The sequence below is a fragment of the Anoplopoma fimbria genome, chromosome 14 (assembly GCF_027596085.1).
Source record: "Anoplopoma fimbria isolate UVic2021 breed Golden Eagle Sablefish chromosome 14, Afim_UVic_2022, whole genome shotgun sequence".
In the NCBI taxonomy this organism is placed as follows: domain Eukaryota; kingdom Metazoa; phylum Chordata; class Actinopteri; order Perciformes; family Anoplopomatidae; genus Anoplopoma; species Anoplopoma fimbria.
In genome coordinates, this window is record NC_072462.1 from 4,613,903 (window position 1) to 4,628,394 (window position 14,492).

Sequence of the window (14,492 nt, forward strand, 5' to 3'; positions counted from 1 at the left end):
GGACATGGATTGAAGGAGATGTAGGGGGAGAAAGAAAAGTGTCCGGATCGAGACAGTGAACGCATCATCACCAGGAGAAGGCGACTTCTGGTGGCCAGCCTACTCCTACATGTAGGCACAGAGGTCGCAGGGAAGAAACCCCACCGCTTCATGCTGCTGCCCAAAACAGCCTCCATGTAGCTCCAGACTCCCACAGCCGCATGATTGAAAAGAGAGGAAAAAAAATGAGATTATGACTGAAAACATCTGGGTGCGGCACACTTTGGATGAAAAGGTTTCGCTCCGCCGGAGGTCGTTTTTTTTGTATTTCCTTGCTGAATGTCGTGGACATTTTGGATTTTTTTTTCTCTTCTGTTTTTTCCCCCTTTCTTAATGCATTTGTGTCATTAACTCTGACATATTAAGGAGCGTTTTTCTCTCTTCTAAGGTTAGTTTTGAGTCAAATAAATACTTTTAATTGTGAAAAACAACCGGGGGGGACGACAGCGTTGAAGAGGAGACCGTGCGTAATGGCCCAGCTTCGGATCGGGGGGGCGACGTTAGCTCGGTGCTAACACCAGCAAAAAAAAAGCCCAGTATTGAACTACCCTAATGCGCATTTCTCCACTTCTTTTCTTTTTTGGGGAGGGTATAATAGCACCCTACCTATTACCTGGACTCAATTACCCGCGACGCTGACTCGACTGTAATTAAGGTAAGTCTCGTTTGTGGGGCCTAGTTGCGCACACTGACTCTGCCCGACTCATGCGTAAAATCTATCCAATTTTTTTATTTTATTTTATTTTTTTAAACAGAAACTCTTCATGTTGAAGCCTTATGCATGCTGTGTCCGTGTTGTCTCCACATGCATGTTATAATATGATTAGTTTTTTTGTTTTTTTTTAAATGGTAAGAAGAGATTGAACCAGCTGCACTGCAACAACAGCAGCAGCAGTGGTGGTGGTCGCATCTTTTGTTGTGGAGCAGCACCTTCTTCAGCTCTCCAGAGGACCAGAGGGGATTAAGTGTGTGTTATACGGTCAACAACATATCGGCGTTTTCATTTTTTTTCTCACCACTTCACTAATCAGATTACCACACACACACACACACACACACACACACACACACACACACACACACACACACTTAACTCCAATGTAATTTAATCCTGTTAAGAATTGCAATGAATGCGGAGTTGATCTCTAGGTTTTATTTTTATTTTATTTTTTGGGGGGGGGATTCCAGCAGGTCCATCCATGTCCTTCGATTTTTCTTTATTTTTTTATTATTATTATTATTATTATTATTATTATTATTATTATTATTATTATTATTATTATTATTATTAGTAGTATTATTACATTTTTCAGTGGCTGTCAAGAAAAAAATGACACCAGGAAATCATGAGGCAAATACTGTTCAGGTGAAAATAACAGCAGAGCCTGCGGTTGTGACTGATATCCGGGAGCTCTTGGTGGTTTTTAACACACCAATGACAGCATGACAATATGCATGATGTGTCTCCTGTGGACCAAATTGTAAACAAACTATACTGATTGTAAACATTACATATATTTACGCATATCTGTTGATTATCTGACACTACAATCCAACACACACACACCCATCTCAACTACCCTTGAAAGTGGCTTCGTGATGCCAAAGCACGTTGAGATGCAAACTCTGCAGGTATTTTATACATTAGGGTAGATTGTGTGTCCTCCAGCCTGCTTGCTGAAATACAGACTGTGTTTCTGCTGCATTAAAAGTCAAACCTTGAATCTGATGACAGGCATTGTCATCTAGCAGAGCAGACACACTATCTGATTAGCCTTCAAAGGCCGTCTTTGCTGTTGTAAAACGTAAACAAAGACCAGGTCATATCAGCTGACAGTGTTGTGGGCCCATAATCTGAGAGGTGGTGGCCACATGTTTGTTGATGACTATCTTCTATTCCTTTTAAAATAAATTCTGTCCTCGTTGCACTTTTTGATCATTCCTTTGATTATATGCAAGACTGATCTTCAATATATACACTGCATAAATCACAGAAGAATGCATCCAGTAATACTGCAGCGGTGTGTTTCCATTGCAGTGTTGGTGAATATTTAATTTGTCATGTTCCTCATATGATCATTTACAACAGACCTTATCTAGAATGGAAGATAAGGCTCACTCTAACAAAAGCCCTCTACTGCACTGTTTTATTTTTTTCTCACACTAGTGCTAAAATAGTCTTGTTACAAATACACTTGCACCAACAGTTTGTTGTGCCACTCAGAGATGGAAAGAGAGCGATAGCCTTCGACAAAAGCGACAAAGCCCCTTTTCCTTATCTGTCTTAACAAAAATGTTACCTTGGCTCCATAATGGTTAATCCAAAGTCTATAATGCTTCCGGGGAGATATCCCCCCCCCCCCCCCCCCCCATATCTCTATATCTTTCTTTGAGTTTGACAAATACAACTTGAAGGATTAAGCCTTGGTCGGACAGGTTAAAACCATGTTTTCCTAAATATACCTCAGACAGTTTTGTTCAACAGCTCTAAACTCAGCCTGGTTTTCCTCAGTGACAACACTTTTTTTTTTTAAAGGCCTAATAAAATGGTATCTGTATTTCCTTAAGGTGGTGTAATACCTGTTGTAAAGGGACATTATGAGTGATCGTCCTGAACTGTCAGCCAATGGGATGTCAGTAAAGAAGGGACTGGCTGTTTGATATAGTAAGAAGGTCAAAGAGTTGGGTTTCCGTTTCTAAAAGATGGTAACAAATTGACTTTTTTGTCCCTAGTATTGGTGCTGAACGACAGCTGAATACATTGCTGTGAGCATACTTATTGTGTGTGTTTGACATTTTACAACCAATAGGGAAACCTTTTTCCATCGTCTTTAGCAGTCCTGCTTGTGTGACCATATAAGTGCACATTTCCTCTCCCAAGTTCAGCAGGTCTAGCCTTGAATTGATTGCTTTATGGTCTTTCTACGGTTGTGGTGAAAAGGAAATAGAAACATGCTGAAGCAATCCGTCAACAACGAAGCCGTGGACTTGGACTAAAGAACATGTGGTTTAAAGACTAGAGATCCTCACGTGACATTGTTGACTCGTTGATGGTGTGAAGATTGTGAGGAAACCTGTGAGAAAATGTTGTCGTGTTAGGAAATGAGCCACTGATGCAGTAGCCGCTTCCTCTGTGTGAATGTGCCAATTTGTATTTTTCTGTGTAATATGTTGCAGCTGGCATGGTATTTAGTCTTTTTTCCCCAGCGGTTTCAATGCTGATGGCACAGTTAAACTATTGTCAGATGAAAGTTCCTTCATTTAATTATTTCAGCCGAAGCAAACTTATGATAGTTGGTCATCTTGGATGACTGAATTAATGTTTTTTGTGTTGTCGTTCCTTTTTAAAAGACAAAAAGACGCTTGTTAAGTAGTGAGACTTGTTGTTTTGTTGTGTGTAAGCAGCACATGCCCCCGTCCCTCCTAGCAGGTGCATGCAGGGCGAGCTGTTGCATGTGTTTATTTAACTTTTTAATTAAAAAGCTTCAGAGCGTTTTCTTTGCTAATGACCCTCATAGAGCTGATAGAATCAACCGGTAAACACTGTTAACTGTCTTTTTTTTCGAGAAAAAGAAAGCCAAATGCACCGTATTACTTAATTCCATCCTTGCTGTTGTTTTTGTAATGTGTGATGGCAAATTGAATATCTTTGGGTTTTTGGACTGGTGGCTGGCCAAAACAAATGGTTTGAAGACCTGGAACCTCAGAAGACTGTGATGGGTATTTCTCACTGTTTCTTTTGGCAGTTTATAGCCTATTTCACAAATGGAAAAAATAATCTGCAGATTAGTTGATAGGATAAATGATTGTTTGTTGCAAATCTGAAACAGATTTATTTTAAATGAGGATAGTAAAGGTTAGTGTTAGTTCTCCCATTGCCAGTAGAATTTCAGGATCTATTCTAACAATGAATTATAACAGGGCGTTTTTGTTTTATATATTAACAACCATCTCCAATAACTCCTCAAACATGTGTGGCTCAGTGCGTCATTGTAGAGATTGGGGACATGTGTGCTCTACTGGAAATGGTGTGAGAGACTTATCTGCCTCATATCTTTTTAAATAAGCCCACTTTTAACATAACTCAGATGGTGTCAGTTGAAGGGTCCACCCAAGTAATTAATTAATCAGCAGCTTCTTTGTTGTCAATTCAAACTCCCCAGAAACCTCTACAGCAGTGGTGTTGAACTAGTTCATGGGCCACATACAGCCCAATTTGATCTTGTGTGGGCCAGACTGGTGAAACCATTGCATTATAACCTATAAATAACAAAACTTCCAAATGTTTTCCTTTCGTTCAAATCAGACCATCAGCCTGAGATGTCTCGCCATCTCTCGGCTACGACAGAAAATAGACTTATTTTTCCTTAAATCTTTCCACTATTCATTCATCTTCCCTCTTATCAGTTGTTCCAAGTGCTTGAATTTCTTTTTGCCATGTTTAATCTAATAATGGCGCAGAATATTATATTCCTTGAGTACTGAAATGAGCTGTGAACACACCCAAGTTAGCTGGCCTCTCTTTCTTCTGTGAAGACATATGAACAGGTCTGTGTCCACTTTTCTCCTTTTTGACAAGCCCTTTTCCACCAGCGGGCATGAACAGTAGCTTACACTTGACAATGTTGTGTCATGTAGCCTGTACGTAAGCATGTGGGATCTATATGTCCAGTATAGGACCTGATACTCCTAGTGGAACAATACAAACCCAAGTGCACCAAAGGAATCGCAGTGCATTGTATTGACTAAATGGAATGAATGAATGAATTTTTCTGCAATTTTCACACTTTGCAAATTCGTCCAGTGGGCCGGACTGGCTCTTGGGCCGTAAGTTTGACACCCCTGCTCTACAGTGTAATGGTCCATATCTGTGAATGTTATCACCTCATTGCTAAAGATAGTGGCCTGTGCCTAATGTGGTAAATGCAACTGGTCATACATTTTTTGCTTTATAAGTTAGTGAGGGTGGGGGCAGACAGAGCTCGCCCGTTCCATTTCTGGTGTGTTTCACGTCTATTCCTGTTTGGCTACGAGAGAGAGAGAGAGAGAGAGAGAGAGAGCGAGGGTTAAACATAGTGATGACATTTTAAGCCAACTTCTGTGACGGGCTAGCGCTCTGCACACAGGTCCAGTGTTTGATCTGGCGCTACATCTTTGTTTAAGCTATTAGGTAAAATGCAGTGTTTGAGCATGTTCTCTGACAGGTTTCGGTAGGAGTTTAGTCTGAGTAGTGTTTTCTTTTAAACCTTTACGTGGCTTTTCCATGACCCCCCCCCCCCTAATCTCTGCAGAGACTGGTGATAACTGATAAAGCGTGTGGCTGCCAATAAGTGCTTGTCCTGCTCCTTAAAGCAGGTGAAAGCATGCAGCAGAGGCCAAAACAAAGGATGGTTTGACTACTAGAGTTTTGGTCATGTGATTTAAGCAAGGGTCATGGGTTTAGTCAGCTACTGGGGGTAGATAATTTGTGGTCAAACCTTACTCATGACCATGTGCAACAAAGGAAGAGCTGTGAACAAGATGGCAGAGTGCAGGTATTGTTTCCTTCTTCTTGTGAAGATGTTTGTTTTCCAAGGACCCACTAAGAGTTTCATGCATGTGCCACCTGATGATTGAATGGGTTTTGGTGAGCCAATGTCAAGCTGAGTTTTCGGTGTTACAATAGGTCTCCCCCCCCTTCATAATGGCAGACCACCATGGTAGCAAAAGCTGCAGAGCTATCTCGATCTGGAGCAGGCTATATTCAGACTAGGGATGTCCCGAGCTGATATTTATAATTCATAGCAACGTTGCAGTCCCACTGACCTAACTCAGGCTGTATTAAAAGCAGTGATACACCTCTCTATGCCAAATGCGTCGGCTTTTAAAGAGACCCATTCGTTCTCACTCTACTTGAAGATGCATTCAGAGTTTGTGTGTTACTATTTCACTATTTTCTTTCTAATGATACTCCAAATTCTACCCCAAAAAAACAGCTACTTTTAGAGCGTAATTGATTTATTTTTTATCGGATTGTATTAAGCCAAACACTTGTGTCGTGGTGATTTATGATTTACAATGTAGTGAAGGTCTGTGGGTCTGCAGCAATATTTAACTACCACTTTGTTCTTCATAATGATAAATCAGTCAAAGATTGAAGCTCATGTTTATGGATTTTTCTTTTCTTGGTCTGTTGCCCAATTGCTATTAAAGCTGGCTTAACAAATAGCCGGTAAATATCAACAGTAGATATCAATATTGAATGAATAGCCTATTAAGTGCAATGGAGGCCTTTCATACACTAGATCGATGGGCCATAGCATGCTTTGTGAGTCTGTATTTTGACACAGTATTTGTGGGAATATGAACATTTGCATATATATTTGACATGCCGTTCTATCAGTTTTAACACATATCTTTGCATCTAGTTTCTCCCTAATGATTTGCCTCCTTCTGTGATCCAGTTAGGAGAACATCTGTCTCCGCCTCATTCAGTCTTGCTGTTTATCAGCAGATATCCTCATAGAGCCAAATCCTTCTGGTGTCTACTGGTTGATTAAGACGCCACAGAGGAGCATTATGTAACGGCTACACTATCCCCTACATAACTTATGGAAAATAGAAATGAATAACTCTTCCAAAAACAAAGACATCTTTGCAGATGCGTTTCATGTAATGGAAGAATTTTGAAAGTCTTTTGAATTACCAAAGAGGAAAGTAAAGTAAACACTGCAAGAAATGGTCTGTTGTAATATCTGCTACAGATATGCATCATATCTCCTCTAGGAGCTGCTTTCATACTGAATGGCTTGACTGATTTTATGTGCTGAAGTCTGTGAAATGCATTGACTTCAGGCCATCTACGCATGATAAGTGGTCTGAGCTTAACTCTGCACTGGCCTGGGCACCGACTCAAACTATACCTCAGCACAGCGAGGAGACAGCGGCGTGTTTTTTATATAACTAATAAAGAATGCATGCAAAACACATGCTTCGTACATTATAAAATCCTGGGTCAGTGTGGTCGTCCTATAACGCGTATCATCACTGTAACGAAAAGTTTTAAAAGTAGCTTAATAGAAACAGTATTTCTAACACACTTTATATATCTGATTGGATATACAATGTGGCTATATTCATAGGCAACATTTGACTGTGAAATTAAGCTTCTAACATTACAGTACAGCTGGCTAGTTGAATTATATGATATCACTGAATTAGATGTACTGTTTCAGATAAAATGCACTGAGAATGTTTTATGAGGTTTGGGACAATGATTATGCTCAGTGCCGCCCGATTCATCCATATTCATGTTCATTCATATTCACTGCAGAGGAACATGCAGCCAACACAAAAAAACATTTGTATAAGGGCTGCGTGATGTATTGTTTCACCATCAACGTTGCAATGTGCACATGATGCTGCTATGTGAAGTAAGGCAACTTAACTCTGTAGTCATCGGCCATACACTGAAAAAGAGCAAGGAACAGGAGAAAAACACAGAATATATCAGTTTTTTTAGAAGTATTTTGGCTACAAAAAGGACGATGTTGACCTTAAATACAGGTACTTTTCCGTCATCTGGCACAGAAGTGACGTTTACATCCGTTTACACATACTACAAATTAACTACAAGGCCCTCCGGTGCAGTGTGTGATGTATTTGACCACATACGTAGACGCGTCCTCTGGCTACCTCCAATTCTGTTGAGTCACTGTGTTTTGGGTGAAATCACACCTGTGCTCATTTGTAAAAGGATTGCCCAAGCTGCATTTCTAGGGGCCAAATGTGAGCAGCCTACCATTAGCTAAGGCTGTTGTTACAATTCAAATAATATAAAATCTGGTATGTGTTCATAGGGCTAATTGGTGGGTTTTTGGCGCCGAAATAATCTCCATATTTGGCTTTCTAAATCGCTGAAGTGTGCTGAGATTGAAACAGGCTGCACAAGCACAGGCTGGTCAGCACCTTGTTCACCGACTCCCATACACCACCGCCTGCCTTTGACGTCATGCAACTGATAGCAGTTTGAGTATAGCTCTGTTTACATGTGTTTATTGCCAGTGCTTAAGTCTTATCCGTTCCCACCTTAATCCACGAGTATCTCCTTTCAGTGCTGATGTCTGTAAACGAACACACCTTATAACTGCAAGGAGAAGTCTTTCTGTTTGCTCATAGCGTCATGTTTGACAGCCGTCTGAGACGAAGCCAACTTCATTTTGGTTTACAGTGTTCGGCACGGTCTGTTAATAGAGCAAAGGAACAGACAGTCCAGGACAAGAAACAGAGAAACTGGTATTGCTAATACACAGTTAGTCCAGTAATGGAAAATAATGATATTATTACCATAGCAAACAAAACGAACAAACAAACAAGCAACTGTTGTTCACTTTGCCGATGGCTGAGCGGCCTCCACCGGTCATACAGGGACGGATCAACGGTTTGCTATCAACACCCCATACATGAAGTCAACGTGGACCTTTTTAATATATTTTAATGAACGTTCACTTCATATAAGACGTAAATCGTGAGCGCGATGAGGTCGTTGGTTATAGTATGACATTCTTTTCATTAATGCATCAGACTGACGTTAGCTGCTGGTCTGCTGATAGCATTCTGTCGCTGTTTAGATAGCAAGCATGGTCGTTAGAATTTTGTAAGCCGCAAGTGCAGTTCTAGCAAAACTAAGGGCCATATCTGATCATTTCAGGGCCACTTTTGCTAAAAATATCTGTGTGCTTGTGATTAACTCCTGATATCGACCGATGTAGTCTGCCGTCAGCTTCTTCTGCTCCAAACTACCGTTATTTTATCGGCCTTTCAAAATCCACTGTCGGTCAACCTCTAACCCATAAGGCTCTACAGAACATACAAGCTTGAAAAACCTTTTTTTACTTTTAAAAATACATGCATCAAAATGTCTTACCCGCCCCCCCTTTTAATGTATTTGTCCTTCTTTCTTGGCATTTCGGCCAAGGCCGCATGAGTATCCGAAAGAAAGATATCCAACATGAACTGCCACAACTTCAATAGGTTTTTTGAAAGTTTAAACATGATAAGTTTTTCTTATGTGCTGCAAAATATGTAGAGGTCTTTTTCCCATTCATTCTCCAAAAAAAAGTCACTCTAAAGAGTTGCTAAGTCCATGCACGAGTTGGCCGATATACGTGTTTCGTGTTTAACTTAGAATTACGTGAAAAAGCATAGCCACTGATCACTATTTTAGTTTTGCCAAACATGCACGCATAGTTATTAGCATGTTGGTTCTTATTTGCAGCTTATCAAATCCACTAAAGGTAAATAAAAAGGGTTGCGGTGGCTCTTTACAGAGACCAATGGATGCTGGATACTCTGTGACATTGCATTAATCCAGAATTTAAATCAGCTTCATGTTATGTATTGATTTATGATGCACACAATCCCTGATTCAGAAGCACATGAATCTTATTCTGGACTAGTTAGTTCCTCATTGATGATTTCCTTCACCCAGCTCCTGTTGTTTCACAGTAATGCTGCAGCAGCGACAGTCTGAATAAAAGACAAGTTGCTGCAAAGGAGTGGAGGCTGTCGGTGTAACTGCAGTGCCCCTTCCCCCACTGCCTACATCTCCAATGTGGAGGAAAAAAATTGAGGCTTCTCGTGCTCTCTTCCAGTTTGTGTGACGGAGGGAACTTTTGTTTGGCAAGATTCAGTATCCCCAATAGATGAGATGAGGATAAAGGCGCCCAAGAGGAAGTGGAGCAGAAACTAATGGGTGTCAGTGCAGTCCAATGTGTTTGCAGCTGATTGGGAGAACCCGTATGAATAAGTCAAAATTTCTCTTTCGCTCTCCGTCTTTCTCCTCCCCTCTTTTATCCCTCCCTCTTTCCTGCTCTATGGCTCTATTGTGCTCGATGAGGACGGTGGAGGGATGATCCTATCTTTTTAGCTGGCTCTGTTTGTCTCAGATCAGCTGGCAAAGCTAATACTTTTCCAGACATGCACGGACAATACTCTGCGTTGTGTTGTGCTCTGACCTGAGAAGCAAGATTATGCCGCATTTCAAAGTCTGCTTCAGGTTCTTTTTTTTTTTTTTTTTTTTTTTTTTTTTAGACAGGCTGGATTACCATCACAAAAGGGACAGATTCCAGTGAAATGAGCTGATTTTCTTTGTGCATTACAATGTATGTTGCTTTAAAGCTATAGCAGTACAGTCTTAAGCAGCAACATGACAGTTTGATTATTATTTTACTTAAATTATAGTCAAATTGTTAAATTACCCCAACATGTAGGAGAATAACAGAGTTCGCTGCAGTCAAAATGAATGTATAATGTGTTTTCTATCCATGCATCGCGTGTGTCCTCAGGCAGTACTAGCTTGGCACATAGGAGGAGTGTTGCTATTTCAGGATATGCTAAACTTGATAAATCCCCCCCCCATTCAAGAGCTCTTTGTAGTTAAAGAAGCATTTGCTGACAAATCACATTTTTTGTCGAACATACTGAACACTTTCACAGTTGCAAAGCCGACCCCTAACGAGCAGAACTTGACTTGAAGGGAGAGACCGAGGTTCTTTGACCTGAATTTGAGAACTAATTAACAAGCACCATAGAACATGTAAAAAAAAAATAAATAAAAATCTTCCACTAGCTTAATCTAATCCCATTAGTCCGTTTTAGTTTAGGGCAGTTTTCCATCACCACTCACATGGGTTTAGACAAATGATCAATACATCAATATGTATTGCAATGAACTATGCAGTATTCTGCACCAACGATGTTTGTGCAGAATACTGCTGTTTTACATTTTAATATTACAACACATTTTAAATTTAAAGGCATTTCACAGTACAGTTAATTTCGTTTGATTATTACTTTTGTAAAAATTAATAAGATTACATTTTTTTCTCCTGTTGAGTCACAGATATTGTGATGATGAACAGATGATTGTCTTCGTAGAATTTCTGGGAGCAAAGTATGGTTGCGTATTGCTTTAGGTTACCATGCAATTCACAGCTCTAATTCTCACTGATAAACCAAAAGGGGCAAGAATACCTGCCATAAAACGCTGCCAAAGATGAATTGCAAAGGTTTTTAAAGTTGTCATCTTTCAAACTCTACAGGTAATAGTTTTTAATGAGTCATGGCACGGCAATTACACATATATTCCGATAGTTTAGATGCAAAAGGAAATTTATACTTGTGTGTACCGTTTGCTTTATGTGTTGTCTTTTTGTCCTTTTTCCATTAGATAAGCAAAATTGTTGCTGTTGGATCTATCATCTCCCATCCACTGGGATCCAGGCGCTTGAGTCCTAAATGACAAGGTATGTTAGGCAGCCCATCAGCGTCATGCAATGTCTTTGTTATTAGCAATGAGGAGACGAAGGCTAATTCTACTGTGGGCTTAGTTTTTTGGGGATTAAGCAAACGCGTCAGCATGAACAGTTTTGGTCTCATGGAAGTGACGTATTTATGTCAAACATTAGTCCAACAAGAAACGACAAGAGGGCCCAACCCTGTTCTCCTGGAGGCTTAGAGACATGATACACCTGCCAAACTAGTACCCCTGTGTGCAACCAGCATCCTCTTTCATCTTAAAAGAGTTTAAAACAAAAAAATAGCTCCTATAGTGTCATAGTTATTTCAGACCATACCGCATTGACAAAAGAGTACGATGCAGTTAAAAACTCAATGGTGATTCTAATACAAAATGGCGTCTTTTAACCCCCAACAAATGTTTAATAGACCGAAAAATATCTTTCCTGGTTCTATTGACAGGAACAGGTTTGGCTTTTAAAGCTTGAGGATTGTGCTTTGTCTGTTTGCTTCCACATTTACTTGTTTGACTACTTGGTTTTCCATCTCATAGCTGCTCTGTTTGATTAACTTTCACACCGCTGGGGGCTTTTTCATTAAGTACATTTGATACCTGGATCTAAACCAAGGTCAACATACTAGTCTCTTAAGTTCCACAATCGTTTTTCCTTTGATTTTTTTTTATTAAGTTAAAACTGAATTACGTGGGAAGAAAACTATTTATATGCCGCTACATGATGACGACAAGGACACAGTTTGTAAGCAGACTTTCAGCTCTGTGATCAATACACGTCTGTCAGTTTAAGGACTGATGCAGACTATTGTTCATTCATAAATTAGCTGTGCTGATGCTGCTTTTTTACAGGTGCGTAGTAGGGTTGGGCAGTATACCGGTTTTATCACCGTCACCAGTGTCACATATGGAAACATGGATTTTGCAATACGGTCTCTACCATGATAAACACAGCGACACAGAGGACAAAGGCCGAAGTTTACAGCTTCTTTGAATGTATGTGACACCAGTTTATAGAGGGTAGGAGCGCATGTCTCATTGGGAATATGCTTTTCGTCCACACCGGGCTGGAGTCACATAAATATTGACAATGATGAACTATGACTTTTAATTTTCATTGTTAGACTATGAGAATTTGTCATTTGTACCATGCAGTACTGTTCCCGATTTAACTCTTTTCAAGGAGCTACACTGTTACCTTTTCAAAGTCAGTCTGAAGGTGTCCTGGACCTTTCAGCATTGGCTGCTGCTTTGGCAGTTTCTTTCGTTTAATATTCACAGCACTACCGTTGCATTTAAGGTCTTTCTTTAAAGTTGAGATTCCTCTTTTTCTCTCTTTTGAAGTGATATCTTTTCAGAGAAAGATTATTTCTTTTAAAGATGCTATCAATTTTGAAATGTGCTCCCAGAGGAGGGACTTTTTCATGCGAACTCTTGTTCCCAGCATTAATGCTAGAGACCGATTTCTCATAAGTGGGTTCCTCATACTGGGTAGCAGTTCTTGAAAATAATTGAGAAACCTGGCGAGATGGATTAGATTATGGCTGGCACAGTGGGACACTCTCCATATTTCCTCCCGAGATGTTTGATCCGTCCGCTTAGTCTCCTTGTGTTTCAGTGAGTTTTCAAATCGGTGAGAAAATTCCCAAAGCTTGCTTAATACTTTCCTCAGTAGCTCCCTATTTATTTATAGATTAATACAAGATAACTGTATGTCACTACTCTAGCCTATGTTTTGACGGGATATATTCTGTATTTGATTCATTTTAAGCGAAGATTAGAATGAATTGTTCTAGAAATTAGTTTTTGACCCATATTGCTTTGTGCTTTTTCATTGTTTACCGTGTTCAGACAGTATTTAATGAGCCGACTGTATGACTTTAACAAGACATTTGGGTTATGTTATCCATTTCCATATTCTCCAGCAGGCAAACAGGGGAAATGTGGCAGTTGTCTGCATGGATACATGACTGTGACCTGAATGTGTCTGACCTGCTTATTGAGACTTGGCAAACAGCGTCTCACTCCCTCTGTCTTTCTCACTCACACGGACAAACGCGCAAACAGACGAGCGACTATGTCTAAAACGTAGTCCTGTATCTCTTATTCACCGAGGAAGCATCATCTTTTAAAAACATAGCTATCATCATGTGCATATTTTGATGTCTTAAGCTTGCACATGTGTGTTTGAATAAATACAATTAAGAAGACCTGTGTAAATGAGTACCACGCAAAGCAAAAGTACCGTATTTACCGTCACTATTTGCTCTATACATTTTATATTATGTCTTTTTACGCCTGGTTTGCTAATTTACTATCCATTCCCCAGATTATTTTCCATTCTTGACCATCTGTGTGAGTAGCCTAGATCATGAGCAGATAGCCCTCCAGGTCCTTTAGAGCTCTGAGAGTTGGAAACGAGACAAGCGACACTGTTGTGTAGCACTTGAACACACTGTAGATTCATATCGGCACTTGGTTCGCTGTAAACACTAATCGGCTGCTTCCTTCTCACGTCATGGTTCAAACTAAACTGTAATGGTGAATACAGTAACTGTATATATTGTCACATGGGATTGATTCTAGTGTAGAATGAACGAAGCTATTTAATGAATATTTCGGTTGCGTTTTTCAGAAACATTTCAAAAGCAATGGTGGACGTTCAAAATGGGCCCCATAATGGAGACGTGTTTTTTTTTCCCCATCTGTCATTGTGGATATTTAATTGAAACAGATGGCTGTTGTTAATTTGTGCCGTATCATAGTTTACTTAGTCGTAAGTACAGCTGGCATATCATTAGTGCAGTGGGTTATGGTTAGAAGGAGGTATTTCCTGCATTAAGATAATTGTTCGGCACCACAAAACTTTTAAATGCATCAGTTTAACCCACCTATGTTGCTGTGCTGTACTGTTCCTTTTTTTTTTTTTTTTTTTTTTAAATAGCCAAATATTTGTTTAGTGCTTTCCAGTTTCACGTGATATCAATTTGGCAACTTTTCTACCATTCTTGAGTAAAGTAATCTACTGATTAGAAAGAACCTGAAAGCTAAGACGTACTCCACTCGATTACCCTCATAGTTAAGTGTCATTGTTAATGAGGGCTAATGTCATTGTTCAGGACTTCTCTTTGCAAAAATGAATCTCGTGGGCTCATACTTTACC

General features: G+C 39.9%; 1 protein-coding gene across 1 annotated transcript in view; it reads left to right on the top strand.

The window, feature by feature from the left end:
- The first annotated feature begins 82 nt into the window (after positions 1–82).
- The window catches only part of erbin (erbb2 interacting protein), a 50,862-nt gene continuing 36,452 nt past the window's right edge, over positions 83–14,492 (top strand). The window contains 2 exon segments of the mRNA XM_054612044.1: positions 83–694; positions 11,249–11,324. The gene's annotated coding sequence lies outside the window, so the exon portion shown is untranslated.